This window comes from Grus americana, chromosome 14 (assembly GCF_028858705.1).
Source record: "Grus americana isolate bGruAme1 chromosome 14, bGruAme1.mat, whole genome shotgun sequence".
Taxonomy (NCBI): Eukaryota; Metazoa; Chordata; class Aves; order Gruiformes; family Gruidae; genus Grus; species Grus americana.
In genome coordinates, this window is record NC_072865.1 from 269,788 (window position 1) to 297,720 (window position 27,933).

Here is a 27,933-nt window from a genome sequence, read left to right on the forward strand (position 1 = left end):
GAGAAGGCTCCGGGGAGACCTTAGAGCCGCTTCCAGTACCTAAAGAGGCCTACAGAAAAGCTGGAGAGGGACTGTTTACAAGGGCTGGGAGTGACAGGACAAGGGGGAATGGCCTTAAGCTGAAGGAGGGGTGATTTAGATTAGACATTAGGAAGAAATTCTTCCCTGTGAAGGTGGTGAGGCCCTGGCACAGGTTGCCCAGAGAAGCTGTGGCTGCCCCATCCCTGGAAGGCTGTGTTGGATGGGGCTTTGGGCAATTTGGGCTAGTGGAGGGTGTCCCTGCCCATGGCAGGGGGTTGGAACTAGATGGGCATTAAGGTCCCTTCCAACCTAAACCATTCTATGGTTCTATGACAGCACAGCCTTGCCTCCTAAGGAGCCTGCAGACAGAGGAAGAGGCCTACAAGCTATTTTGCTGACTTTTTGCCCTAGGACACTGAACTGACCCTCCCAGAACCTGTTAGGCTAATGTTACGGTCTCTTCGTGCCTGCAGTCCCAGAGGAATCATGCCATGTTATATGCACCCTAGTATTCTTCACAGTTGTTTTTTTCTCTTTTCGAGGTACTTCAGACCTTCCATTGGCCTCAGAAGGTCATTTCCAGAGCTATGCAATTAATAACCAAGACATGCAAAATAAAACATTTAGGCTAGGCTAGGCTAGGCTACAAACAGCATCTTTTAAAAAACAGAACTTTGGTTTATTTTGGGCACTGAAGCTTTTTTTTTTTTTTCAGTCACTGAATGTGTTAACTGCCCATGGGATTTTTCTTATGAAAACACTGTAATTCTATAAAGCCCATTTATAGCATCTTCTACTTCGGGCTCTTAGAGCTTGTCATATAAATGGCAAGTGTTTTTCCTTTTGAGGTGAGTTTAGGTGTGTAAGGACAGAGTTCACGTGGGGCTGAACAGAGGAATCTATTGTACTCCTTGGTAAGTGTTAGGCTATGCTATATGCATCTCATGCTCATGTGGATCCCTTGGTACTATGTTACAGGTCCTGCTAAACAAAATGAAAAATAACAAAAAATTACTGAATCTCTTACACCACTCTGAGAAAAACTAAATGCCTCCACTTTGCAGGAGAGGAAGCTGAAGCCAGGACAAACTGGTCAGCCATACAGTGCCAGCGTCTTTACTCTGAGACCTCTGCTTCTAGTGCCGGGTTTCCTTCTCATAGAATCATAGAATCTTTAAGGTCAAAAAAGACCTCTAGTATCATCAAGTCCAACCGTCAACCCACCACCACCATGTCTACTTGACCATGTCCCAAAAGTGCCATGTCTATATGCTTTTTGAACACCTCCAGGAACAGTGACTTCACTGGGGAGCCTGTTCCAATGTCTGACCACCCTTTCAGTGAAGAAATTTTTCCTAATACCCAACCTAAACCTCCCCTGGAGCAATTTGAGGTCATTTCCTCTTGTCCTATCACTTGTTGCTTGGGAGAAGAGACCAACACCCACCTCACCACAACCTCCTTTCAGGTAGTTGTAGAGAGCAATAAGGTCTCCCCTCAGCCTTCTCTTCTCCGGACTAAACCACCCCAGTTCCCTCAGCTGCTCCTCGTAAGAGTTGTGCTCCAGACCCTTCACCAGCTTTGTTGCCCTTCTCTGGACACGCTCCAGCACCTCAATGTCCTTCTTGTACTGAGGGGCCCAAAACTGAACACAGTACTTGAGGTGTGGCCTCACCAGAGCCACGTGTGGCCTCACAATCGCTTCCCTACTCCTGCTGGCCACATTATTCCTGATGCAAGCCAGGATGCTGTTGGCCTTCTTGGCCACCTGGGCACACTGCCGGCTCATGTTCAGCTGGCTGTCAACCAGCACCCCCAGGTCCTTTTCCTCCAGGCAGCTTTCCAGCCACTCTGCCCCAAGCATGTAGTGTTGCCTGGGGTTGTTGTGACCGAAGTGCAGGACCCAGCATTTGGCCTTGTTAAACCTCATACAGTTGGCCTTGGCCCATCGATCCAGCCTGTCCAGATCCCTCTGCAGAGCCTTCCTACCCTCCAGCAGATTGACACTCCCTCCCAACTTCGTGTCATCCACAAACTCACTGAGGACGCACTCGATTCCCTCATCCAGAGCATTGATAAAGATATTGATAAAGATATTAAACAAGATCAGCCTTGTGGAATACCGCTTGTGACCGGCCGCCAACTGGATTTAACTCTGTTCACCACTACTCTCTGGGCTTGGCCTTCCAGCCAGTTTTTTACCCAGCGAAGAGTGCACCTGTCTAAGCCATGAGCCACCAGCTTCTCCAGGAGAATGCTGTGGGAGACTGTGTCAAAGGCTTTACTGAAGTCCAGGTAGATAACATCCACAGCCTTTCCTTTATCCACTAGGTGGGTCACCAGGTCATAGAAGAAGATCAGGTTGGTCAGGCAGGATCTGCCTTTCATGAACCCATGCTGGCTGGGCCTGATCCCCTGGTTATCTTGCACACGCTTGGTGAGTGCACCCAGGATAAACTGTTCCATAACCTTCCCCAGTACCGAGGTCAGGCTGACAGACCTGTAGTTCCCCAGATCCTCTTTCGGGCCCTTCTTGTAGATGAGCATCACACTGGCAGGCCTCCAGTCATCTGGGACCTCCCCTGTTAACCATGACTGTCGATAAATGACGGAGAGTGGCTTGGCAAGCTCTTCCGCCAGCTCCCTCAGCACTCTCAGGTGGATCCCATCTGGCCCCATAGACTTGTGAGTGTCCAGGTGGCATAGTAGGTCGTGAACTGCTTCCTCCTGGGTCATGGGGGGTTTATTCTGCCCTCTGTCCCTGTCTTCCAGCTCAGGGGGATGAATGCCCCAGGGGCAGCCGGTCTGACTATTAAAGACTGAGGCAAAGAAGGCATTAAGTACCTCAGCCTTTTCTTCATCCTTGGTGGCCATGTTCCCCTCTGCATCCAATAAAGGATGGAGATTCCCCTTTCCTTTTCTGAAAGATTTCACAGTAAAGGTTTGAAACACTGGCACTTAAAGTGAGGCCTAACAACTACCTGTTAAGGGGGGCTCTGATGGAACTTGGTGTTCAGGGTGGAGGAAAAAAAAAAAATTCAGACTTTGTCACTAGTTTTGTTCTGATTTTGCCACTGACCAGGGAATCACTTTATAGAATGGAGATGATCTGCAAATCCAGTACCCAGCTAAAGTATCTTTTAGTTTTTACAATTTTTTTTCCTGCATGTTGCTGTGGTTAGAAAAAACCCAACCAAATCCCACAACATTTGTCTTCAGTTTGCCCACAAAAAGAAGAGTCTATTTTTGCAGAAAAACTAACACCTTATGTGACGAGGTCTAATAGCTATGCTTATCTTCTCTGTAAAGTGCCAAAAGGATAATGATTGGAATTCTCGATATGTTTATTATTGTCAGCCTACCAACCTCTTTCAGGGATATCACCATCAGTCTTCAGAAGGATGGAGGTGAGGAAGCTTCTGAAGAACTCAGAGCAGGGGCTTCAGTGGTCATTGTTTGCACGACTGCCGCACTGATGTTTGGGCTATGCAAAAGTGTGACTGCTTTTGCAGTTTAATTCAGATGTATAAACAGTTCTGATTAACTCAGTCTGGGCTGGAGCTTGTTCCCCAGAACATTATGGGTGCCTTTCCATTGAGGTTCATGGCCTCGTGGTCTAACACCCATCCTGTTGACAGCTTGCTCCTTGTTGAAGGCATTTTTTCGGCCTGAGGTGCGATTTCAGGTACGTCGGGCCCTCTCTCGCTCCCGGTCTACACAAATTTTCTAAGGGGGGGCTCCCAAGCGCCGTGGCCCCGTAGACTGCGGTGGTCGCCCAAGCTCTAGCCCGAGGGCTACGGCCTGTCACCCTCAGCGAGCGCCCGGTCGGCGTCGCCAGGCCCACCCTGAGCGGGTCTCACACTGCCCGCCGGGGCAAGGCGCGCACGGCGCCCTGACAGACCCCTCGGCCCCGCTGGCGGCGGGGTCAGCTCCCACCGGCGGCCGCAGGGCGGCTCGGGGTGCGGCCGGAGCCCCTCCGCGGGTGCTGCCACCGCCTCCCGCCGCCAAGGCTGCCCCGCGGCTCCCCTCGCCGCCGCCGCCGCCGCCGCTCACCGTGCCGCGGCGTTGCCATGGCGGCCGGGCGCTGCGGTGGCGGGGCGGGGCCTGCCGCAGACCCCGGCCCGGCAGCGCAGGCCGCCGCCGCGGGGAGGCGGCGGGGCGGGCGCCCGCCCTCAGCGTCGGCGCGCAGGAGGCCGGCAGGGCCGGTGCTGGGCGCTGCGGCCGCCGCGGCGGCGGGAAGATGGATGCGTCGTGCTCGCCGGCTCGGCATCCTCTCCTGGCCGCGGCACGGTGAGCGGCGGCGGCCGGGAGGGTCGCCCGGTCCCCGCGGCGGCGGAACAATGACTTCGCCCAGCTGCGGGGGGCCGGGGCGAGGGCGGTGGCGCGGGGCGAGGGCCCGGGGCGGCGGCGTGTGGGGGAGAGGGAGCGATGGCGGTGAGCCGGAGGTGATGGAGAGGCGGGGAGGCGAGCTGGAGCTGGTGATGGAGAGGAGATGGAGGGAGAGGTGTGGCAGGACGCAGCCCGCAGCGCCGTGCCGGAGCCACCTCAGCCTCTCCCCGGTCCCGCACTATTGTGTTCCAGGTTGGTCATTGTCTTGCCTTCCCGTGCTGAGTGCGGTGTGCTGGGTGGGATTGCTGGTTACAAAGGAAGGGATTTTTCCAGGGCTGAATGTGATGTGCGGAGACTGCAGCCGGCAGAGCCTGGGCTGGGCCTCGGTGAGATGGCATCTGGGGGTGGGCAGTCAGCGCAGCTGAGCGGAGAGCAGCTGTAAAGGCACTCCCCTGGTTTATTTTTACTCGCGGTGTATCTTTGCCTGTTCCTTTATACGCACAGCATTGCACAAGGCTTCTTGCTGAGCATGTCTTTTTAGAAATGCACCTGTATGTGTCTTGGGGTGTCAGGGTTGGTGTATTTGTGGACGTGTGGGTGAAGACCCTCTCTCGTAGACACAGACCCCGCAAGATGCATCTCTTTGTACGTGCAACACATGCCTTGCTTCACAGCCATTAACTGATGAAACATGCCACTTGGGCTGATGTGCAATTTATTCTTAAATTACCGGATTGCTGTTCCTCAATTTCATTATGGCTACTTAGGACAGATCTAGATCGTACATTTGGGCTATCTTACGGCATTGAATACTCATTTGTAGTCTGTTTCTGGTTTTTGCTGTGAATGCAAATATATAAAAGATGCTGAGTATACCTTATTGGCTGGGAACATAGAGAAGTATGTATTTTAGAAGTTTAATTTTAACCCCCGTAAGGAAAAACTGAATGAGATGTATTTTTAAAAACATTTGCATTCTGATACTGTCCTGTGCATCCCTGTAAAGTGATACATTGGAGTCCCATTTTCAATATCTCTGATGCGCTGGGTCAAACTCTGCACTGGTGCTCATATCATGCCTGGTCTAGCAGTCTGAGTGGCTCATCAGGAGAATGTTTTGCCCCTTTTCAAGCAATAATGTGAGGTTTATTGCTTCTGCTCTGACTCGGGTTTTGTTTCTATTGATCTGGCCTGCTGCTCTACATAGAAATTTCAAATCCAGGCCTGCTGTGCTGTAAAGGCTAGCTTTGCTGGCACTTGACCAAGTTTAGATTGATACTTGAGTGAGGTAGATATCTGGTGATTCTATGAGGTTCTCTGGAAATGGTTATGATATTGGTGAAGTCTGAGAGTGGTTAGCTGGTTGAAGAGGGGGTAAAACATGGGTGATCTATAAGTAGTTCTGTAGCAATCAAAAGACAGCATGGATGCCTCAATACAAGAAGGACATCAAGCCATTAGAGTGTGTCCAGAGGAGGGTGACCAGGATGGTGAAAGGTCTCGAGGACAAGACTTAGGAGCAGCGGCTGGAATCACTTGGTTTCTTGAGCCTGGAGAAGAGAAGGCCGAGGGGTGACCTCATCGCAGTCTACAGCTTCCTCAAGGGAGGCAGCAGAAGGGAAGGTGCTGATCTCCTCTCTCTGGTGACCAGCAATAGGACACAAAGAAATGGAATGAAGCTGCACTGGGGGAAGTTCAGATTGGACATTAGGAAAAGGTTCTAAACTGAGAGGATGGTCGGTCCCTGGAACAGGCTCCCAGGGAAGTGGTCATGGTTCCAAGCCTGTCAGAGTTCAGGGAGCATCTGGACAACGCTCTTAGTTATATGGTTTAGTTTTAGCTGGTCCTGCAAGGAGCAGGGAGTTGGACTTGATGATCCTTATGGGTCCCTTCCAACTCAAGATATTCTGTGATTCTAATCAAGTTAATGGGGTTGCAGCCCGTTCCACCCTTGCTTCCCCAGTGAACAAAATCCTGAGGAGGAGCCTCAGGGAGAAAAGGCTGGAAAGTTTCCGTTGGGATTTCCATAGGAGTTGCCTGGTGGAGGTGGCTGCCAGGAGCTGCTGATGTGATTGTGCCTTTGGCCTTGTCCCATTCCCAGAACTGTGGCGGTGTGGTGGACTGCTGGGATTCTCTGGTTGTCAGCAGAGCTCCAGCCAGGAGCAGGCTGCCAGTGACAGATGCTGCAGCCTTTCTGACTTGCAGATCTTGGACTGACTGTTCTGTTAGTGCCTAAGGCAGAGAGACATGGCCCTCACCTTGGAGATGAATTCGAGTGAGGTATTTCCACAGAGTCCAGAAGCCTAACTTCAGACTCTGTGATGTCACACATACTAATGCATTGCCTCAACCTCCCTTCTGATAACCTTGTCCCTGTCACCTTTCAGTGGCTTCTGATAATCCCTCTGCTTCCAGAGGCCATTCCCAGCTAAATAATCTTCTGAATAAGAAATTCTGTATCCTACTTATTAGGAACTGGACATAAGGTACAGCTAAAACATGACTGTGTATTAACGAGTTGATTGGCTATTGTAATTTGTAAATCTTTGCTGGGTTCTGCTAGACATTTTATTATCAAGACCTTAATGTAGCTGGAAAGATGCTGCATAATTTCTCTGTCATTACAAAGCATAAATGACCTCAGGGTATTCACGTCAGGAAAATGCTGTGACACATAACTGGCAAAAGGATGCCCAGAATAATTTTAAATTTTGATTTCTATTAGTCCATTTGATAGACAATTGATATTGTGGTTTAAAAAGTGTATAAAAATAGTCCTTCAACTGTAAAAAAGGTATGGTGATGGATACTACTGTCATAAGGCTGGTATAACATAGGTGTAACTTGAGCAGTTGGAATCCAAGTAGTTTGTTAATTATAACTTTTTTTTTTTTTTTAATCTCTTATTTTGAACCAAACTATGGGAGACTGAAGATGCTTACAACTTGGCTTTCACTACTGCATCATGGTCATTTTTCATTGTGGTCAATATTTATGCTTTCTGTTTGCTCTGTGAAATTGTGAGGCAGCAAAATAGTCCTTTACCAGATACCTGAATTTTGGATCGCTTTCTAGTCACCATTCTTTGTATCTTCTGGGTTCTGTCAGATTTCTTTTTAATCTTTGTGCATGGCAATGCAATGTTTGGGTTACAAGACTGCAAAACAAATGCTTTGGTTTTAAAAAATAATTATTTTACTATTTATAATGGCATATTTGCATTATGTGTTTCTAAATCAATAGCTTGCTCAAATTCCCAGCAGGTAACCTCTTCAAAGTTCATCTATAAATCTCTATCACTTGAAGATCTGGTCTTTACCAGATTATAGCAAATTTATCTTCCTATCCTCAGAGATGGATTCTCTGCTGCCTTCTTTTTAGTAATCATCTACATCTGTGCAATTCTCTGTGTCATCAGTGCTCACGATCCAGAATCCATGAGGGTAGAAGAATGTAATTTTTTTTTTTTTTAGTACTTCTAGTTCCTGTATCTTGAAGGTCTATTTGAATTTTTCCTTTAAAATATGAGGACTAGAAATCTTTGTTCCAGGAGGTGGGGCTTTAAATAGAAAATTCAACAGCGTGTTGGAAGAGTCATGAAAAAGCTCTATGGTCTAGCCACACTGAGCATTGTCAAGATAAATGAATGTAAATACAACCTATGACAATGACAGAAAGTGTGGATCACAGTTTGCAATTTGGATTCTAAAACATCCAGTGAACTTAAAAATAATGACATGCAAGCCCTTTCAGGAATTCAGGCTTTCAGTTCATCTCACTAAAATTTATGGTGCTGTATGCTTTGCTTGCCCTGCATTTGGGTCACCGGGTGGGTAGCTGAGAAACTGTCACACCTCCTGTAACCTTTAGGACCTGTGTTTTATCTGGAAGATCACAGCCAGTTCCCTATGTTAAATAGTCTGAATCAGCTATTGTCAGAAGAGAAGCAAAGTGAACTGATGTATGTGACCATCCACATAGCGCAGTTAAACAAGAGGCAAACGAATGCAGCAAACCTTTTAGTACATAGCTGCATAATGAAATCCTCTTAGCTAACAGTTTAACAAACACCAACAAATAAGGAATACAAATGAAGTCTGGATAGACCACGATTGCGTTTCTAACTTTGGATGAAATGTAACTCTGTGATGAATGATAAAGCAAACTGATGTACCTGAGAAAACTGTTTAGATAGAAGAGCTGGTATGGTATGCCAAGTCTTCTTTTATGTTGAAAATGATAATGCAAAATATAACATTATCTCAGATTATTTTATCAAAACTAACAAAGTGAATTATTTGAATTAATTGAGAACAGCTGATGTTAAAATGCATGTTGTCTCCTATTTTCACTTTATGCATTCCTCCCATCTACTCGTAGGAGGTAATATCTCACAGTTACCATTTAACACCCGTACTCAATTTGTCAAGCTATTTGTTGAAGTTTGTTAAAATTGTTTATTATAGTATTCTTTTTGAGTGTTTAGGCAAAAGACTTGTTAATGTTTACACTGCATAGACTGTAAACAAAAGGTCTAAGTAATATGGAAATTAAAACAGAAAAGGAGAAGCAGCAGCAGTTGAAAATTGCATTGAGGTTCCAGGTGGTTTAGGGTAATCAATAATGAGTGACAGCAAATAAAGTTGGGAGAAACGGGGGAGTCAGGGCTTCTGGATTTTTTTTTTTTCTGCATGTGCACTGTCTTGCTAAAATTCACTAAGTTGATTTTCTGTTAAAATGGATGCAGAAATGTTTTTCATTATTCATTTCTATGGTATATGTGAAATCCTTAGAACTCTTAATGTTACAGGTGATAGAAATTAATAAGAATCAATACTGTACTGTTTTGCATGTATTTGGGGTAGGCTTGGTGTACAAATATTTTAGTGATGAATTTTAAAAAGATTTAGAGTTGTATTAATACCTAATACACACATTTTCATGAACATGAATGTTACTTTTGTTCTTGAAGTTCTGTTATTTGTAGATAAGTCATTGAGGTTTTTTACGCTGTATTTATTTGTACTTAATATTTAAGGTTCTGCAAGCTGCTATATTCCCTCTCTGTGCATTGGTGAGGAACGAAATGAGATGCAGTCATTTTTGGAGGATCAGCTAGGAGAATCTGCTTTAATTTAATACAACCCTTAGTAATATCCCCTTTTCATCTCCCATCTCTGATGGGAAATTATAATCAGTGTTAGACAAACTAAGAGTATATGGGGACTCTTTCACTTGAAGAACACTGAGTAGTTTTACAGCTGAAAGAACAATTGTGTTGGTTACTATTTGGTAGCTTATAACTAAGCAAGAGGTTGCATTAATTAATTTGGAAACGCTTTTAAGAATGAGCCTGTAAGTTTAGAGTGAAACACTTACTGGACACAGAGGCACAACTGATAGCTAATAAGCATCCATGCATATCCAGTGGTAAGTATTACTGACCTAGTGGTATTCAGCCCATGTTTGCAAGGTTCTGTGTTAGCAGATCCCTTCTGAATTGCGTCACGTATTTTTGTAGGTCACAGCACAACCTACGTGTTGCCGTTTTCCTGGAATATGCAGTTAGCGTCGGTGATGTGTGTGGTAGCCTGTGTTAGGCGAACTCAATGAAGATGTAAGCATTGTCTTTTGGAAATGGATTTGAAATTATATACGATAGCTTAATGCATATTAAAATCTCTCTGAAATTACCATGAGATATTTTTCTGGTTTCAGATGCAGCCTTATTGGAAACGTGTGTGTTCAAAACAGTATCCTGAATGTCTCATAAGTGAAACCTTCTAATTTTTTTTTTTTTCACTTTGCCACCTCATGTATGAACCAGCATCTCAGCTGGGTTTAACGAGTGGTTTTGCATGCTTACACCTTTGCCAGCTGAGCATCCAACCCATCACCTGCTTACATGGGAGGAGAATGCTGCTGCCCTGATCACTACTAGCTCATGCTTCCATTTTTAAAGCAGCAGAGTTCAGCTAAACATCACCCTCTAAATTTCAGGGGCAGTTTTTAAGTAGTAAACTGTAAGGATAAATTCTACATTTAGCAGGAGTTTCAGTTTATTCTGGCTGTTCATTAGTTGAGTCCTATTCTTCCCATTATGAGTAGAGCTACGTAAGTCAGCATGTATGGTGTTAGGTTGTATGTTTTGATTAGATTTGTTCTGTTGAGAGGGCAGGGAATGACAGTTACTTGTCCCTTAGCTGATCATTAACAGAAAAGAATTCTGTGTAACCTGGTGAAAGTCCTGCTTTGGACCATTGTTAAAGAGCTCACAGACTCTAGGGATGTTGAAGGAACCTCTGTTCAACATATGATAGGAGGGTAAGAATCACAACAATTCAGAAATTAAAAAGACCAACTCTGGTCACAGTATATTCATAAGTGAATAATTGTGAGTGTTTCTAGTGAATGTTGCTTGTAATGTTTTTATTTTTAAAGGTAGCTTGACTCTAAAAGATGGATAGAACTGGATAATAGGATATTCGCATACGTGTTTCCATTTCTGCTGAAAAGTTGATGTAAAGAGACAAACTGCAATCCATGTTGGCTTAGTTTTTGCTGAGCTTCCAAGATAATGGAACATTCAGATTCTTTTCCCAACAAATGGAAGGAAAGGGCAAGAGGGATATAGGACATGGGAAATTAGAGCAACATATACATGAGGTTCTGCAAGGCATTGATAGTGATATGGTGGGAGAAGAGAATGCACGTTTTCAAGTTATATTGAACTGCAAGCTGATAAGAAACTGCAAGATGGTAGTGATCTGGTTGGAAGGTGTCCAGAAAAGAAAGCGGTTCATCGTAGAGATCTACATTGTTGAAAGTGAACGCAGGAGGCCAGAACGCAGATTTTTCTTACTCATTCTGACATCAATATTTACCTTTGTTGGCTATAGCAAGAGCTGAGCAAAAAATTGCAAAAACTTTCACAAGTTAACCCTCTTACTTTAAATAGAAAAATTACTTAAATATCTGACAATCTGTAGTAGTGAACATAAAATATCCTCCTCGTACCTGTAAGACAAGAGATAACCATGTTTATGGCCTTAGAACGAAGAAAAGGAAAGGTTTCCAGGAGGATATGGGGCATGAACTTTCCCTCACTGTTTGGGTTTTTTTTATTGTTTATATGCATTTAAATTAAATAAAAGATGGTTTTGCTGGCTTGTTAAAATCAAAATCAAGGAAAGCAGAGCCTGATACCATAAACTCTGGGAACTGCAATGTTTCTCTTTCAGGGTGTAGGTGTTGTCTCTGGCAGTGGTTGAGTGTGACCCTACCTGCATAAAATACATTTACAAAAACATGGTTTTTGTCAACTAAGAGTGGGCCTCGAATAATGCTCAAAGTACAAAACCACTGAAATGTTTTCTTAGACCCCCATCTTGTAATGAGCTGGGCAGGTTGATAGAGTTCATCCTTTTCCTAACAATCCTGCCATTCTTATAGTGTGTCTAATCTGTGTCTGTGTACATGTCATTCTGAAAAATAACGATTCCAGAAAACTTCCGTTTCCTTTCAGGATAGGGCAGGATTTCATATTTTCACTAGCAGTGTTCTTCTCAGTGTGCATTGTGTTATGGCAACTTCTAGGCAAATAATTGTATGAAAAAGAGACAGATGGCATTTTAGCCACAGAATACTAGAATATTGGTTTAACAAATCTCCTCAGCTTTGCTGCGGATAACAATAATGCTTCTGTCCCCTTTTGACTGTTTCCATGGAGCCGCCAGCAACTTGGATAGAGTGTTTTGGTTCATGTTTTAGAGCAAGGGCCAATGGTAATTTTAGCATGAGTGGCCTGGCAGCACCAGATTCATCCTGTATTCCTTGTGCAGAGCCCCGAATCTGAAGGATATTGTGAGTTCTGAAGGTATTTTAATGTTCCTGAAAATTATTGTGGTATTGATTAACAATCTAACTACAAGACTATGATTTTTTGTATAGTCAAAAGCAGGGGGTGGTTAGGATTTGTTCTGAAGAGCTGTTTATCACCATTTGGTGGACTAAAACACGTGGAAGCTACTAGCACGTGAAATTTGCCATGTCCTGACTATAAAAAGAAATACAGAACAGAATTGTATAAACACTGCAAATATTTGCAGTAAGTGTGACCTAAGTTTTTTGGGTTGATCTTGGGATGCTGAGTTGTGATTTCATACTAAAATAATATAAAACCGTTTTCATTAATCATATATTCTATGTGACCTAACACGCACAGCATGGAATGTAATAATTAGGGCTTGAATTTTATTCTGAAACAATGTAAAGCATAGGTGAAACTGGGTAAGCAAAAGCAAAGACTTAATTTTGGATTTATTCAAATCCCACTAGCAAAATGAGACAGGCTTTGGAGAGATAGGGAAATGTGTATGGCCAGTGTTCCCCTTGTAGCTAACAGAATTGTTGCAGTGATGGGAATTGGCTTATGTGGAAATGTTATTTCCTAAAAATATCACTTAAAAGCAGATGAACAAAGGAGGATGAATCCCGTCTAGCTACTGGCATGAAATTTCTAGCAGGTAAGCACTGGAACTGATCCTCTAGTTCCAAGGGAGTTTCACTGTGTTGTGGGAGTAGAAAATGTCTTTCTCAAAATTGTTGCAGGTTGTTGGCAGAGACGTTGAAGTAAACAAGGATTTGCTGAGGATGAAAAACCTTCACAGTGCTATTTGCATTAGTTTTCTTAATTTGCATTAAGAACCTGCAAACTCAGGGAAGAACTACTAAAGGCCACAGAGTGTTGTTTGACTAAAGTTTGTGGAAGTTGTCTTTTTTTCTGCCATAGGGGTGGATATCTATTTGTATCCCTGAACCACCATCAAGCTTGTCTAATTGATGGAAAGGTGTAACAGCTAGATTTGGGTTTTTGACTTGCTATGTTCTGAAGTTCTAGTTCTAGAGTCAGCACTGGGATCTAGAGCCAGGGTGCTTGGATCAGCAGTCATGATTTGGAAAAACCCCTGATGTTAGAGTTACCTAACCTTAATCGCAGCACCATTGTCTGGTGGAGAGTTGGGTCAGTGGAGTTCTGAATTAGCATGTTAATAATTATCTTGGCAAGAGTTGAAATGCTGGCTCTGAGCCCTGAAGAAAACAAGTTTAAACTCATTAGAGTTTCTGCTTGTTCACATAGCTAAATCCACTTCACAGTGGAATGAATGTCATTCCCTCCTTGAGCAGAGCCAAGTGTCTGATAGCAGAGTTTTGGGAGGAGCGCGCCTATGACTTGTGGTGCCTATCTGCTCTTGCCCTTGCAAAACAGAAAATTAAAGAGTGACTGAAATTGAAATATGACTCTTAGAGCGAGCTCAGATGAGGCAAGATAAATAAAAGCCCCTTTAATTGCAATTTCACATATAAGTAACTTGTTCAGTGGTGATAAAATGACTTGCCCATGTGACAAGTTCCTCTTTAGTAGAACATAGATGATTACACAAATGAGACAGTTGAAGAATTCCTGATAGTCCACCCCTAATATTTTAGGTTATCCCCCGAAACTTCCTCCTGGTACTTTATGGATTTTGGAGGATACAGTCAGAGAATGGAAAGCTGCTCTGTTACTAGTTATCAGTTGACCCCTTGAAAGAGACAGAAGATAAGAGCTAGTGCTTGTACCAGCTGAAGTATTTTTTTCCTTTGTAGTAGGGACTTCTGAGAAAGGTGAATATCAGTCTGAAGTACTGGGATTAAGTAAGCATACTCAGTCACATGTGCCTTCTTTCTCATTGTTGATGGAGCAGGTTGACATTAACAGTTCACTGAGCTATTAACTTTTAAATCATGATTATTATTTTTTTTTAATTTAGTGATTGTCAGTAGTACTGAACGGCACAGTGTGCACACGTTTCTGTTGTCCTCTCATGCACAGAGGAGCTGAAACTGACCCCCCCCCCCCCAAATCCTGAGTCCATTGATATTTCTTCCTTTTTGATAAGCCTCACAATCATGTATACTAGTACAAATAGTGAGCAGATTTGCATTAAGCACCTTACTCTGTTGCTACAAGGGGAACGTTAGCACTTACAGAAATGCTGATGTAGTTCTGAACTGCAGGCTAGGTTCCGTGAGACCACAAACTCCAAACTTGGCAAGGGACTGGCCTGACAGTAACTTATGGAGGCAGAGTCCTTTGCAGAGTTAGCATGCAATGATGATTTGGTTATGAAATCTATGTTTGGTGATGCTGTACATTAGAATTCAATCTGACGAGGGTTTGCTGCGTCTTCAGTCTGCTTTCATATCCATGAAAGATGCGGGTCTTTCTTGCAACTCCGTAGATCAGCTTGAGAACAGAAGTTGGGGAAGAGTGGCTGCTATCTATTAAGATTTTTTTTTTCTTTATGCTGTAAAAGCTGTTCTGCCAAACAATTAGTCGATGTCAGATTTGGTAAATAAATATTCACAAAACTCACAGGTGTTGTGAACTGAAGCAACCCTTTTGCTAGAGTTTTCAACAACACTTAGTTAGTGCTTGGTTTGATGGAGTTGTTTGGTTTTGACACAGCTGTTTAAGTTTGACATAGTATATAAATCAAAATAGTATTGACTTCACAATAGCTGGGCAATTTAATAAGAGACTTTGATATTTCTCTTTTGGAAATATCGAAAGCTTCCATTTCTTTTCTGCTAGGCAGATAAATTCTTCATTTTCAAGATTTTCCACACTACATAAATTATGATACTTCTTTTAATCAGCTCTAGATTTTGAGACTGTATTGAAATCTACTTAGATTTGACCCCTTTTCTTCCCTCCCCCCATCCTGCAGGACTTTCTAATTTTTTTTTTTTAATGCTGAGAAAGGAAGAGATTTAGAAATTACACAGAGAGGATTTGTCTTACAGTATTAATCATGATCTGGTCTAGAATTTCATGCCTTCAGACTCAATATGGTCAGTACAATTTTAGGGACAGATGCAACCCTCTCGTTAATAGGGTCATACTGTGAACTTGTGGGGCTCTGTGAAGATCTTGATGTGTTGTGCAGATAATTATATTTTCTTTATTGATGATGCTGGGGTCTTTGAGGGGGACAAAGAAGTAAATAATGTTGACCAAGAAAATAAATCATAGTGCTGTTAAACTTGGAAACAAAAAATACAAGCCTAATGTTTCTGATTACTTTTAGTGATATGACAAAATATTATACTTTTTCTACTGCACGCCGGTAAATATTCTTATGACAGTGGACTTCTATGTCACTTTTTAATGCATAAATACATGCTTGTCTCTTGGTCAGCATTTTGTGTTCCTAATTCTAGCTTAATCTATGCTTAAAATGACTGGTCTCTGTTTATTGTACCCATGCCATTGCTCGTATTTAAGCTATTGCTTCCAAAAGCGATTAAGAATACCTGCTATCTGAAAGGAGCTATCCTACGTTGAAGAACTGCTCAATTTTTTGACATGTGCAAAGGTACACAGATGTCTAATCCTCTCTTGCCCTCATGGTATCTGGATGTGCTTTCTCATCAACCCGGAATACATTTCTACCTCCCACAGACACGCGGACCTCTGAGAAGTCCTAGGAGAAGGGCATTTGCCATCAAGTTATTTGTGTTATGCTCATGTTTGAGATACGTTAACCATTGAAAGATGTCAAGTTAGTGGCTGCTGAAGCTGCTTATTTTTGACTTCTATACAGGCAAATGTGTTTTTAAAAACACCATATGCCCTTAGACCTCCTGGAGGACACAGCTGCCAAAAGGACAATACATTTTCCTTTGGGTCTTTAAAAGTGAATGCCTGAAGAGAATCTTTACTGGCAAATGGAGGCCATCTATCTATTTCACAACTGTATAAACAGTACATATGAGATGTCCAGTAATTCTCCTAGATGAAAATTTCCTCCACGAAGTGTAGTTTTATATTTGTTAGTTAAGATTTTGATCACTAAAAAGAACTTCAGATCTTAACACAGACCTTTTCTATGCCAGAATAATTTGTTAGGGATCTGCATAGGCTTGAGGTGGAGATGACATTTGGAGGAAAAAAAAAAAAAAAATCTTCTGTGACCTCCTTTGCAGGTAGGAGAGACAGAAAGTAAAAATAATAGTTTTTAATGTTTTCATTAATAAAATAACTGTTTTCAAGGATCTGGAAAAAGGAGGTGAGAATGGCAGGTAACAGTCAATGTATTAGCAAGTAACTGAAATATTTGATCCAGTTCTAGTAAAACATTGTCTTCTGTCACTTAAGACTCAACAGAAATAATCTATGTAGTGCTAAAGAAAATGGCATCAAATCCCCTACATATATATGGGAAGTGCCAAACTATTGCCCAGATTTGAAGTCTGCAAACTCAGTGATTCTATTAGTGAAAAATGCAGTGCTACCAAAAGATTTTCTAGGAAACATGAAAACTTCAGGGAATCTTTTAACACGTAGCTAGAAAAACGGACACTATCTTCAGGTCATAGAATCATGGAATGGTTTGGGTTGGAAGGGACCTTAAAGATCATCTAGTTCCGCCCCCCCTGCCATGGGCAGGGACACCCTCCACTAGACCAAGTTGCCCAAAGTCCCATCCAACCTGGCCTTGAACACTTCCAGGGATGGGGCATCCACAGCTTCTCTGGGGAACCTGTTCCAGAATCTCACCACCCTTATTATAAAAAAATTTTCTTCCTTATGTCCAGTCTAAACCTACCCTTTTTCAGTTTAAAACCATACACCTTTCCCATCTTATTACTGCAGTTGCATCTTAACATCATGGGATATGATAAAATTACATGCAGCACATCCCTGTGTGGGGCTCAAAGTCCATGAATAACACTTCCTCACAATTATGCATACAGTTTACTTTATACTATTAGTAATAAATTAGTAGCAAATATGATAGTTGGCAATACGACTAATACTTCACAAAAAACCCCAACACTTTATTTTATTACAGAAGTGGTAAAATAATTGGCGTGATTTACCTCCTGCATTGGAAAGGCAGAAAATGTGTTAAGTATTTGAAATTCCACCATGTGGAATGAGATCATAAAACTATGCCTGAGCAGAATTTATTCTGTTCTGCAATGTTTTGACCTGCTACTTCTTGATAAAGCAAACAGTGTTGTGCATACCATGTTTAACTCCAGAAATCAGTACAATATGCCTAAAGCAGCTTGATGTGCCTCATAAAACACCTGGGGTGATACAATTATCCAAAATACTTCGCTATATATTTTATATGTAGATATATGCTTTTATTTAAAACAAATAATTCTTTTAAATATAAATTATAATAATGATTGGTTGTAATTTTTTTCCCCCCTTGATAAACTCATATCACACAAACAGAAACATAGGATTTCTCAAAAGCAAAGTTCAGCCACTGTGTACTAGCTATAGCCTACACTAGCTATTCAGCCAAAGCTACGCTTAACTTCATAAGGGCAGCATTTCTTTCACTACTTTTGCTTTGAATCCAAAGATACTTCATAGATCTCTTAGCTCAGATACCTTTTTCCTATCTGGAAAAAGACATTTCTATTTTGAGAGGAGACTGCTGAGTCTGTTCTTGATTTTTCACAATAACACAGGGTGTTCTAGGACTCCTGTGGCTGGGTCTGATAAATCACTGCTTTGAATTGTGGTACAATTATATTCATCTCCTTTAAAGAATGCATCACCTGTTAGTGAATATTTTCTATTCTTCTCTCCTGCTTGCCCTGCACAGAGTTTTGTCTACTTTGTTCCAAGTTATTTTAAATTGAATCCCAGTCTAGTATGCCAAACACATCTATAATTACAATACATGTCTTCTAGCATTCAAGTTTGTGGTAAAGAAAGTGTAAAGAGCCCAAGCATGCATTGGAGAAATTACTCAGCAGAGATGAGAGTTGGGTACTTGTGCCCATCTTCAATATACATCTAGAGCAGACAATACCTGAACAGCAAGGGGGACTGTTCAATTATGTTTTACTTTAAACCTAATTTCATATTTAAACTTCAGTTGGGCTAAATGATACTTCTCTGGATCTCTCTTGGGAGAGGAAATTAAGACGGCTTATTATGAATAATGTGAATGCTGGTTAACGCTGCTGAAGTGTTCTTGGTCAAACCAGAGTTATGAATTCTCAGCCTCTCACTACCCACCCATCACTACAGCATTCTAGTACGTGTGTGGCATTGTTCAAAGAACAAGAAAAACCATCAGTACGTTAATTTATTAATTCATCAAGATGAAAGGCAGTATGGCTGATTAAGATTCTGAGAGTAAATAGAAGCCTGTTTCATTATTTTTTCTTGAGTCCCCAGACTCAACTGTAAGTTCGTCTTATGAATTCACTTACCCTGGGAGACATAATTGGTCTCCTACTTTCTGCTCCTGTTGCAGTCAATGGCAAAGTTCCCTTTTACTTTAGCACTGTACAGACATACTGGTAAAGCAGTTTTCAACTGAAGGCACTTTTTCATATTTCAAGTAAGATTTTTTTTAACTGCAGTTTGATAGACAAGTGGACAACTATTCGATGGGAGCTTCTTGTTTTAGGGAAGGAAAATGAAGACCTCAGTCCAACAGTTTTTCAATGGTTCTCTGTAAAGTTATTTCACGCAAGTGTTCTCTGAGTTTTGCTATTTCAGATACCTCTTGTATTTGGTGGCCCTCATATTAGGCAGCTCTTGCATAACTAGCAGGGTCTGTCTTCTTGCTATAAATGTACAGCTATGCGCATATTCTTCTGTAATGAGGCCTGCCATGAGATGCATTAATGACATACTTAAGTAACTGTGATGACTGCTGTGCAGATGCATGCTGTACAGTCAAAGTGGACAGCAGCATCCGAGGTTAGAAAACGGGTAGTTCTTTCTGTCTTCTGGAAGGTACTTTGCTCACAATTGGAATAGAATTTTTGAACAAGTTGAAAGATCACTGAGGCAGAGACTGCATCTTAATTTTTCCTCTGTCTTATCCCTATGGTATATAATAACTAACTGAGGAAACCTTAATTCTGAGGATTTGTTAGTGTGTGAGATCTGTGCTCTGGATTTGAACTGAAATATTATTGCTGAAGCAGGAACTTATGTTCTGAAATGCAGGTTTGAATTCTGTAGGTCATATCCATCTCCATACATTAAAAGGAGATTTGTTACTGTGTTTTGCCTGCTTCGCTTTGTGATATTGATGGTAAATCACATTTGATTTTCTAGCTAAACAAGGTCTATGGTTGCTCTCCGTTATAAAAAACACACTCCACAGCTGGAGCATGCCAGGTCTACGGTTTGCAAATGACCTTTCTCTATCAGCCTTAGTATTAAGCGGCTGTCATAATGCATTGATGCTGTCATTGTAGCACTCTAGAGAAGGTATGAGTAAAGAGCCACAAATTCTGTACCCTCAAGTGAGAGTTTGGTCAGGTTCACTGGAACAGCCTCAAAATTCCCTCTTGGGTTAAAAAACAGGGAAATTAAGTTCTTTTCTTTCCCTTCCTCCTACTGATGCATGCAAGTTTTTGTTGAGTTAAACAAACTTTTATATTTGGAGGTCTCTACTTCTGTTTGAGCACAGGAGATTATGATTCTGTTTGTTTTGTACTTGAAGTAAGTAGAAAATGAAAATTAATGTGCGGCCTGACAATAATGCAGGAAAGCTTGCCTAGCATCAGAGTGCTGATTGTTGTTCCTGCAAAGCTTCATGACCGTTGGTGCAGTATTCACTACCCTCTTCTTTGCAGGCTTCATTTTTCAGCACTTCGCCCGTCTCCAAATAGACAAACTACATTTTTTCCAACATTGCAAACCAGATCTCCAAACATTCTCTCAGCTAGCCACCACAACTGGGAATAACAATGCCATCAAATGAAAGTGAATACAGGGATGATGATGATGCTTGTCTAATGTCCAGAATTTTATTTTATACAGTTAGCAACCAGATGTTAAAAACCTAATGGTTATATTATGGTGTGATATTGTTAATTCTTGCGTCATTTGTAAACTAGGATCTTACCCTCCTGAAGGCATAGGCACTCATTTCTCGCCCTGTGACAGATTGTAAGATACTACATGCTAAAAATAAATCCTTGGGATTAACATCTTGCATTGCCTGTGCCTTAGATTTAGTGGCCAGTATCTTGCCTTATTCTGTAGCTAGATAGCACAATTTATTTGGAAGTGCAATAGCCTTAGACGCTTTCTGGAATTATAAATGGAATAGAATATTTCAGTTGCAAGGGACCTACAATGATCATCTAGTCCAACTGCCTGACCACTTCAGGGCTGACCAAAAGTTAGGCATGTTATTAAGGGCACTGTCCAAATGCCTCCTAAACACTGACAGGCACAGGGCATCGACCACCTCTCGAGGCAGCCTGTTCCAGTGTTTGACCACCCGCTTGGTAAAGAAATGCTTACTCATGTCAAGTCTGAACCTCCCCTGATGGACGCAGCTTTGACCCATTCCCAGATGTCCTGTCCCCGGATCCCAGGGAGAAAAGATCAGCACCTCCCTGTCCATGTCCCCTCCTCAGAAAGCTGCAGAGAGCGATGAGGTCGCCCCTCAGCCTCCTTCTCTCCAAACTAGACAAACCCGGAGTACTCAGCCGCTCCTCACAGGACATGCCTTCCAGCCCTTCAGCAGCTTGGTTGCTGTCCTCTGGACACGCTTGAGGACCTTCACATCCTTCTCAAATGGCGGGGCCCAGCTCCGCACACAGCGTTCCAGGTGAGGCTGCACCAACGCTGAACACAGCGGGACAATCCCCTCTCTGGACTGGCTGGTCCTGCTGTGTTTGATACCTCCCAGGAGCCCTCTGGGCTGCCAGGGCACACTGCGGGCTCCCGTTGAGCCTGTTGCCACCAGCACCCCAGATCCCATCCTGCAGGGCTGCTCTCCAGCCACTCCTCTCCCAGTTTAGACTGGTGTTGGTCATTATTCCTTCCCAGGGGCAGAATTCAACAGGATAGATGGGACGTTAGATAGATTGTCAAAAGCAATGCGTCTTTGTTACTTGAGCATCCGACCCGCTACTGAGACATCAGCTGCTAAAAGTCCTCTTGGATGTGGACTGGAAAAAAAGAAGCCACCAAGCAAGAAGATGTGGTAGTTAATCTGTTACTGCTGTCTTGGTTATTGCTAGGACCTGAACTGGAGGTTTCTAGTTCTGAAACTTGAGATGTTAAAGTGTACACCCAGGGATGCAGGACCCGACTATTTATTTTAAAGCTACTTAGACCATTAGGAGTGAGGACAGGACTGGTACTATTTTTTGAAAAACTGTCCCCATTTCACAAGGGAGTGAGAGCCCAGACAGTGCTGAGAATCCCTTGTGAATGTTTTGGCACACTATTACCTTTATAAATCTGGTCATGCATTCCCACAGATGGTAGCTTTGGGAGACTTCTGTCCTCTGTAGATCAGGTGCAGAGGGGAAAGCAAAATATATGCTGAACAGTTATACTCTATTGCCACCTGTCAGAGCAAACAGCGCTCTGATGTGTGGGAATTTAAATGCTTTCTATTTTCCCAACACTAATGAGAAAAAAAGTTTTTTTGAACTGATGATGTTTTTATTTGTTTAAAGGAAAATATTACAGCTGGAATTTTCATAAAGTCCTGAAAGAGTTATAGGCCCAAACTCCACTGAATATTTGGGCACAAAATATGCAGAGGAGGCATTCTTAGTCTATTTTTCGGGTCCATTTCTATTGTGTGTTTGAAGGCCAGATGATGAAAGAGTCATCGGGATGAGCTGATTTCTCTGCCCTTGCAAAAGGCTGTTAGGAGCATGTGTTTGGTTTTAGTTTTGCCTTTGCTAGATGCCTGCACTGTGATCTCTACCACTTTGAATTAATGTAGGTTTCCTTGTTCCTCAGGAGGCGCAGCACGTGGTTTTGTTCATTCATAGTCAAGGTTATTCCTGTGTTGAGACTTACAGATTTCATGTGTAGAGGACAAACAGCCCAACACTTATTCAGGAGTGAGTCAAATTTAGCTCATGAGACACTTTGCTGTAAGGAGGGGTTATGCTTTAGGATGTGTTTTAAAGGTATTTTGATTGATTCTCTAAATTCTGTGGAAACTGCCATGCTACTGCTTTTCTGAAAAATTACTGTTCGGGCTTGCGTTTGATCTCTGAGTCAGAATTCCAGCTGGGTTTCAGGGGAGCTCACTGCTACAGCCCTAGATCTAAACAGAAACTTCAGCGGGGCCGAAGCGAAGACATAGCTTCCAGCACTGAGATGGGCCTGAGGAACACGCTCTGCGAGGCCTCCTCGGGGCCCTCTTGGATCCAGAGTCTTCAACTGTTCTTGTTCCCATATCACCTAGACGAATTCCAATTTTTCTGCATTTTTCTAAGTATGCTGAGGCCTTATTCCTCCTCTGGCCATGCTGTGTGGGGACCTAGAAAGTGCACAGAGCTGCAAAAAAACACCTCACCTCAGCTCTGCCAGTGGTGTGTAACCTGCTGTGCCACAGTAAGGCACTGTGAACCTTCACCTTCCAGCATGTTTACCTTAAGAGGTGACAAAAGTTTTAGACAAAATGACCTGTTATTTTGAGAACCATCTATTCCTGATAAAGGAAAGATGCCTGGAAACAAGTAATTTTTGGAACCTGCCCTCTGTGGTCAGAGTATTGCCATAGTCACTTGTGGCTGTTTGGTACAGCTGTGGCTGTTTGGTACAGCCGTGGCTGGCTGCGTCTCACACTCAGCGGAAAGCTGGGCTCCCGTGGCAGGAGGTAGGTAGGCTCTGTCAGCAGGAGAAACTGCAGCGGCCACCTGGCACTACGTGGCTCTCCAGGCCTGGTATTTTAGAGGGTCGATGAAAGAAGATAGTGAGGTGAGTGGCGGAGAGGAAGAGCTGAGAGACAGAAAACAAAGGGGCCCAGGCACGCGGAGGTGTGTCTGTATGGGCTTGTGGGTAGCTGCTTTTCTTTGGCTGCCTGGGAAGGCTGCAGTGCTCCCGAGTGCGAGCTTTCTTGTTTTGGAAACGCTGAATGCCAGAGCCCATGTTCTCGTGGCTGGATGCCTGGGTGTACATGATTAGTGGTTAACTATCTGCGTGTCACCCCCATCCTAAATCAGCGTCCTTGGGGCACTGAGGAAGAGGAGCACGTGAGGCTGTAGAATTGGCTGGGGCAGAGGGATTGCTGGGCCTGGTGTCTCTTCACTTTTTATTTGAAACTGATTCCCCATAAGAAAAAAGATTTTTCTTAGAATCCCAAGGAATTCCCAAAATATAGCAGCAGGTCTTTTTCAATTGAGATGAGAAGGAAACTGTAAGTCTCAGAGGTATCTATTTGTTACAATATATTATTTGTTATAATCTCATTTATTTTGTTTCATTCTGTACAAGTGGAAAGTTAGCTTTATGCCGATAGATTAAAAAATGAATTGGTTAGATTCTTCTGTTCTGATTTTTGGCTTCTCTGAGATCATGTTTTGCAGATTGTTTCTCTTGTTTTTCAAAACAGCTGTAGGCAAGAGTCATGGGAGTGCAACATAATTTTACAGGTTTTTTTAATGGCTTGTTAGGCTGGTCCAATTCTTCTGAGTCACAAGTTGCCAGTGAAACCCTCCTGTGTTGCTCATGGATGTGACAGTTTAAACCTGAGGTCAACAGAGAGAGTAAAGTATGTCCTTGTCCCACAGAGGATGATGTGCCCAGGATTATTTCCCAGAGGCTAGAAGGAGCTCAGGACTGTTTTAATGGTGACTTTGAGCCGATGTAGCTTTGCATTGTTGACAATGTTTTGAAATTCATAGACAAACTACCAAGTAACTACTATGTGGAAAAGGCATAGCCTGAAGTTATGCCACTAGATCTACGCACTTGAACGTAGGTCTCTATGTCTAGCCACACATGAAAGGTGTGTAACATAGTGTTTCCTGGGGCAGGAGCAAAATTTACATTAGGCATATTATTTTCTAAGTGTGTGACCTTGACCCTCTTTGCACCCATAGCCAAGTTATGTCCACTATGTTTGTCCTCTACATTAATTTTGCACACATAATTTAGGCGTGCCATTTCAGGTGCCTCTTGTACGTAATTCATAGAAAAAACAAACCCATGGTTCAGAAGACAAAAATGGTCTGGCTAGATTCCTCTAATGTACTTTATTACAGTAAAACAAGATAAAATGGCCAAGATTCTTACTACAGATGGGGAGAGTCAAGTAGGGAACTGTTGCAACGCTGTAAGAGAACAATGGCCTCAGTTATTTTCCTGCCAAGGCCCCAGGCAATTTCTGTAATAGAAATACAGGCTCGCCTGTCACATGTGCAAACTAGAGCATATATGCCTATGGCTGTTAGATTGGTACATGCTCATGCCTCTTCGTACTTGGCTGAACTTCCCCGATAAAGAGTGTGTAGTTTCTCTTGTGCTTGTGCTGTTATTCCAGTGATACTGGGAAGGCATTTTTATGAAACTTGTCTCATTCATTGCAAACCAAAACAGAGAAAGGAGCCAATTTTGAGCCCTCAACTCTCACGACAAAGGCTTTCGCTAAAGACAGATTGTTTTGAAATAGCCTGACCCCCAACTTAGGAAATTAACATTCAGTATGATCATAGTGATTTTTACGTATTTACAGGGGAAAGCAGCAAGAGGGCTTTCTACTGATAGTTTTTTTAGAAAGCATCTTCCACGTAACTGTAGAAACCACAATATATACATGGAGCGTTTCCCCAGATTCAGCTGTGGACTGCCTTGGATATAAGACTCTAGTTCAGTGCCCCTACTTGGGGCTGAGCCTGCCTGGTGGTTACACTAATAAGGGTGTCCAGTGAAACGTGTCTGAGTGCAGTTTGCATGAGCTTCTAGCCTTGAAAAATACAGTGGGAAGGCTTTCATACAGACTGCTAAGCTCCACCCTGCCCCAAACTTTCAAGTATCTTTAGTAGGATTGTTTTGTCCTGGATCTCTTTAGATCAGGGAGTGTGACCTACCTTATCCTGATGTGAATAAGCAAGCATGTGTCTGAACTGACTGCAAAGGCAGCTTCAGGAGACAACCCAGGTGGGAAACCTATGTTAGCAGATGAGTCCTGCCTCTACTAATCCATCCTGGTTCGCCTCACCACCTCAGAGGATGAAGACTGTTTAGCCTAAGATCATGGCAGCCTTTCATGTGAGCTTGGGGGAAGCGGCCTGTGGTACGTTCATGTCCTGCTAAGACTTGCAGTAGCGGCGGTGAGTCTGGGGTCTGACTGTGGCCGTGAGCATGGCTGCCTGACTGAGGTGGATTTGGGTTCTCTTGGCCGAACCCAGTAGAATTCAGCTCTCAGCAGCCATACCAGAGCCACCTCTTCATCTGCCAAGGATTCTGACTGACTGCCCACATACTGACAGGTCACGTCTGTGTCTTGTGTTAAGGAATTGCTCAGAGAGCAGTTAACTGGGCTTTCCTGGGAAAGGGATGCCTGGCTTAAAAAGAAATTTGAAATGAAGCAATCATTCCCAAGGCCTCAGCAGCAGGATATGCACTGCAAGAGGGAGGAAAAAAGTATTCAAAGCCAGCTGCATTCCCCTGCTTTTTTACCTTCAGCCTGAAATCAGGTTTTAGGGCATAATTAATAGGGAAATGAGTGATAGGAGTGGGTTTGGACTGTCCTTTGTATTCTTTGCTTCTGAGATCTAGGTGTAACCTGTGGAGGCTTTGTGCCTCTGTAGGGAGACCCATATACTTCATGGTCAAGGTGCTAGACATCCTTGACTGTTTTCCTGCTTTGGACAATATCATGCAGGGGCAATTTAGCAGAGAATAAAAGCATGAAAGCTACTGATGAAAATGATTAACCAATCCTGAACGTTCCTGAAGCAGAGGCACAGGGCTTTGTAGTGCTTTGGTATCCCCACCTACCTGAGAGCCCAGAACACTGTGATTCAATAGGGTAAAGTCTGTGGTGGTGAACTGCTCTTTTCTTCTTTCCAAGGTGTTTCTATCCCTAGGTGTCTCTTGTAAAGACAGACAAAGGTATTTATCCACTTCTATAATATGCAAAGCCTGTTTTTGTACATAAACTGTTAATTGGCTTGGAGAAAACAAAGCGACTAATGACTAGAAGAGAAAGGGAGAAAAATGGACTAGCCACAGATTATCATTGGGAGCAATGTTCAGAGCAGATTCCTTTGCTGCTTCAGATAAAGGATAATGGTGTTATCTGGGAGCACGTGTAGGTACTGTAGTTTTCCTCTATACTTTTGCTAGCATATTACCAAACCCAGGTGTTAACAAGAAGGTAACCTAGAATGCCATGGAAAAGAAAGAATTTAAAAAGGAAAGCATGGAAGCCTAAAGAAAATTAATAACAATGGGTGAAATTTGTAGGAAGGAAGGAAAACAGAAGATTAAAGAGGCTAGGTAGGAAGAAGCTTCTAGTGGGATTGCTCATCCTGTTGTGCTTGTCTTGTTACATTCAGACTTAAAGATTACGGAGTGTTTTCCTCAAGGCATTTATGCTTTTTATGGCTTGTTTTGCCACAGGAAGCAGCACACCGTTATCCACACACTCAATGCTTGTCATACTATGAGACTAATATTTGCTTCAGACCTCTGGGAGTGTGAATATAAATAAACTTCTACCTGCTTATATCATGCAGCTAAGCTTGAATTGATCTTAAAAAAACCAAAACAAAACCCAACCAAACCAACCCAAACCAACAAACAAACCTTGAAATTCAAATATGCCTTTTCACACACTAGCATTTCTAATTTAAGTTCAAGTGTAGCCATGATCTCTTGCTGATAAATACTCCACAGCCTTATAGCAATGTGTTACTAATTCTTATAAAAAGTGTGGCAAATTCTTCAGTGAATTCATTTTGATTTTCATTCAAGATGCATCTCAGAAGAAATGTGTGCAGCTGTTACTGCAGAATTTACTGGATGGATTTTCTGGGGAGAGGAGTAAAATAGAATCTTTCCTTGTGAGCTCCAGACTGAATGTATTATGCTTTAGGAATGGGTTTAATCCTGCCATCTTGGATGGAAGTCTGCACATAGGATTTTTTTTTTTTTTAAGACCTCTTTTGCTTAACCAGAGGTTTTCATGGCTCCAAGGGCTCCAACAGTAATTCCTACAGATTATACTGACATGTGCTGGTAGAGGGTAAAGCTGATAGGATACTTCAGCTGATAGGATACTTCAGCTGCTATTGTACTTGGCAGTCATTCATCATAAATAATTCTGCCGGTCTTTTTGCTTACAGACATCTGACAGATGCTTCTAGCAATCTCTAAATAGTTGCATTGCCAAATAGACTACCAGGTTTTGAAACAGTTACTAGGGTCGCATTAGTCCCACAATCTGGGACTGCTGTGGTGTTTTTAATTTCCTTGAGTTGATATGGCTAATGGTATCAGCACTGTGCCCTATGTACTTCATAGAAGGGTCTATATACTGAAGGCTGCATCCCACTGAAATCGAGGGAATTTATTTATTTAGGGAACTAAACTGTTTCTTCTCAGATGTAAAATCTAGAATTTGATCACGTGCACTGCTGAGAACCAGTACATCTTATTGGCTCCCTGCCGTCCTTTGGAATTGAGAGTGCTCAGGGCAGTAAGGATATGGCAGCTGGAGAAATTAACCTCCTAACTTGCCTAGGTTGCCACAGCAGACTGCAGGGACAGTGCTGTTA

At 42.8% G+C, this 27,933-nt stretch overlaps 1 protein-coding gene across 5 annotated transcripts in view; it reads left to right on the forward strand.

The window, feature by feature from the left end:
• The first annotated feature begins 4,159 nt into the window (after positions 1–4,159).
• JAKMIP2 (janus kinase and microtubule interacting protein 2) overlaps positions 4,160–27,933 on the forward strand; it is a 69,090-nt gene continuing 45,316 nt past the window's right edge. For 4 of the 5 annotated variants that reach the window (XM_054841939.1, XM_054841942.1, XM_054841940.1 and 1 more), the window contains exon 1: positions 4,160–4,311. The gene's annotated coding sequence lies outside the window, so the exon portion shown is untranslated. Of the gene's footprint in view, positions 4,312–10,615; positions 10,675–27,933 lie in introns of those variants that run through there. The other variant, XM_054841941.1, reaches the window with a different exon arrangement.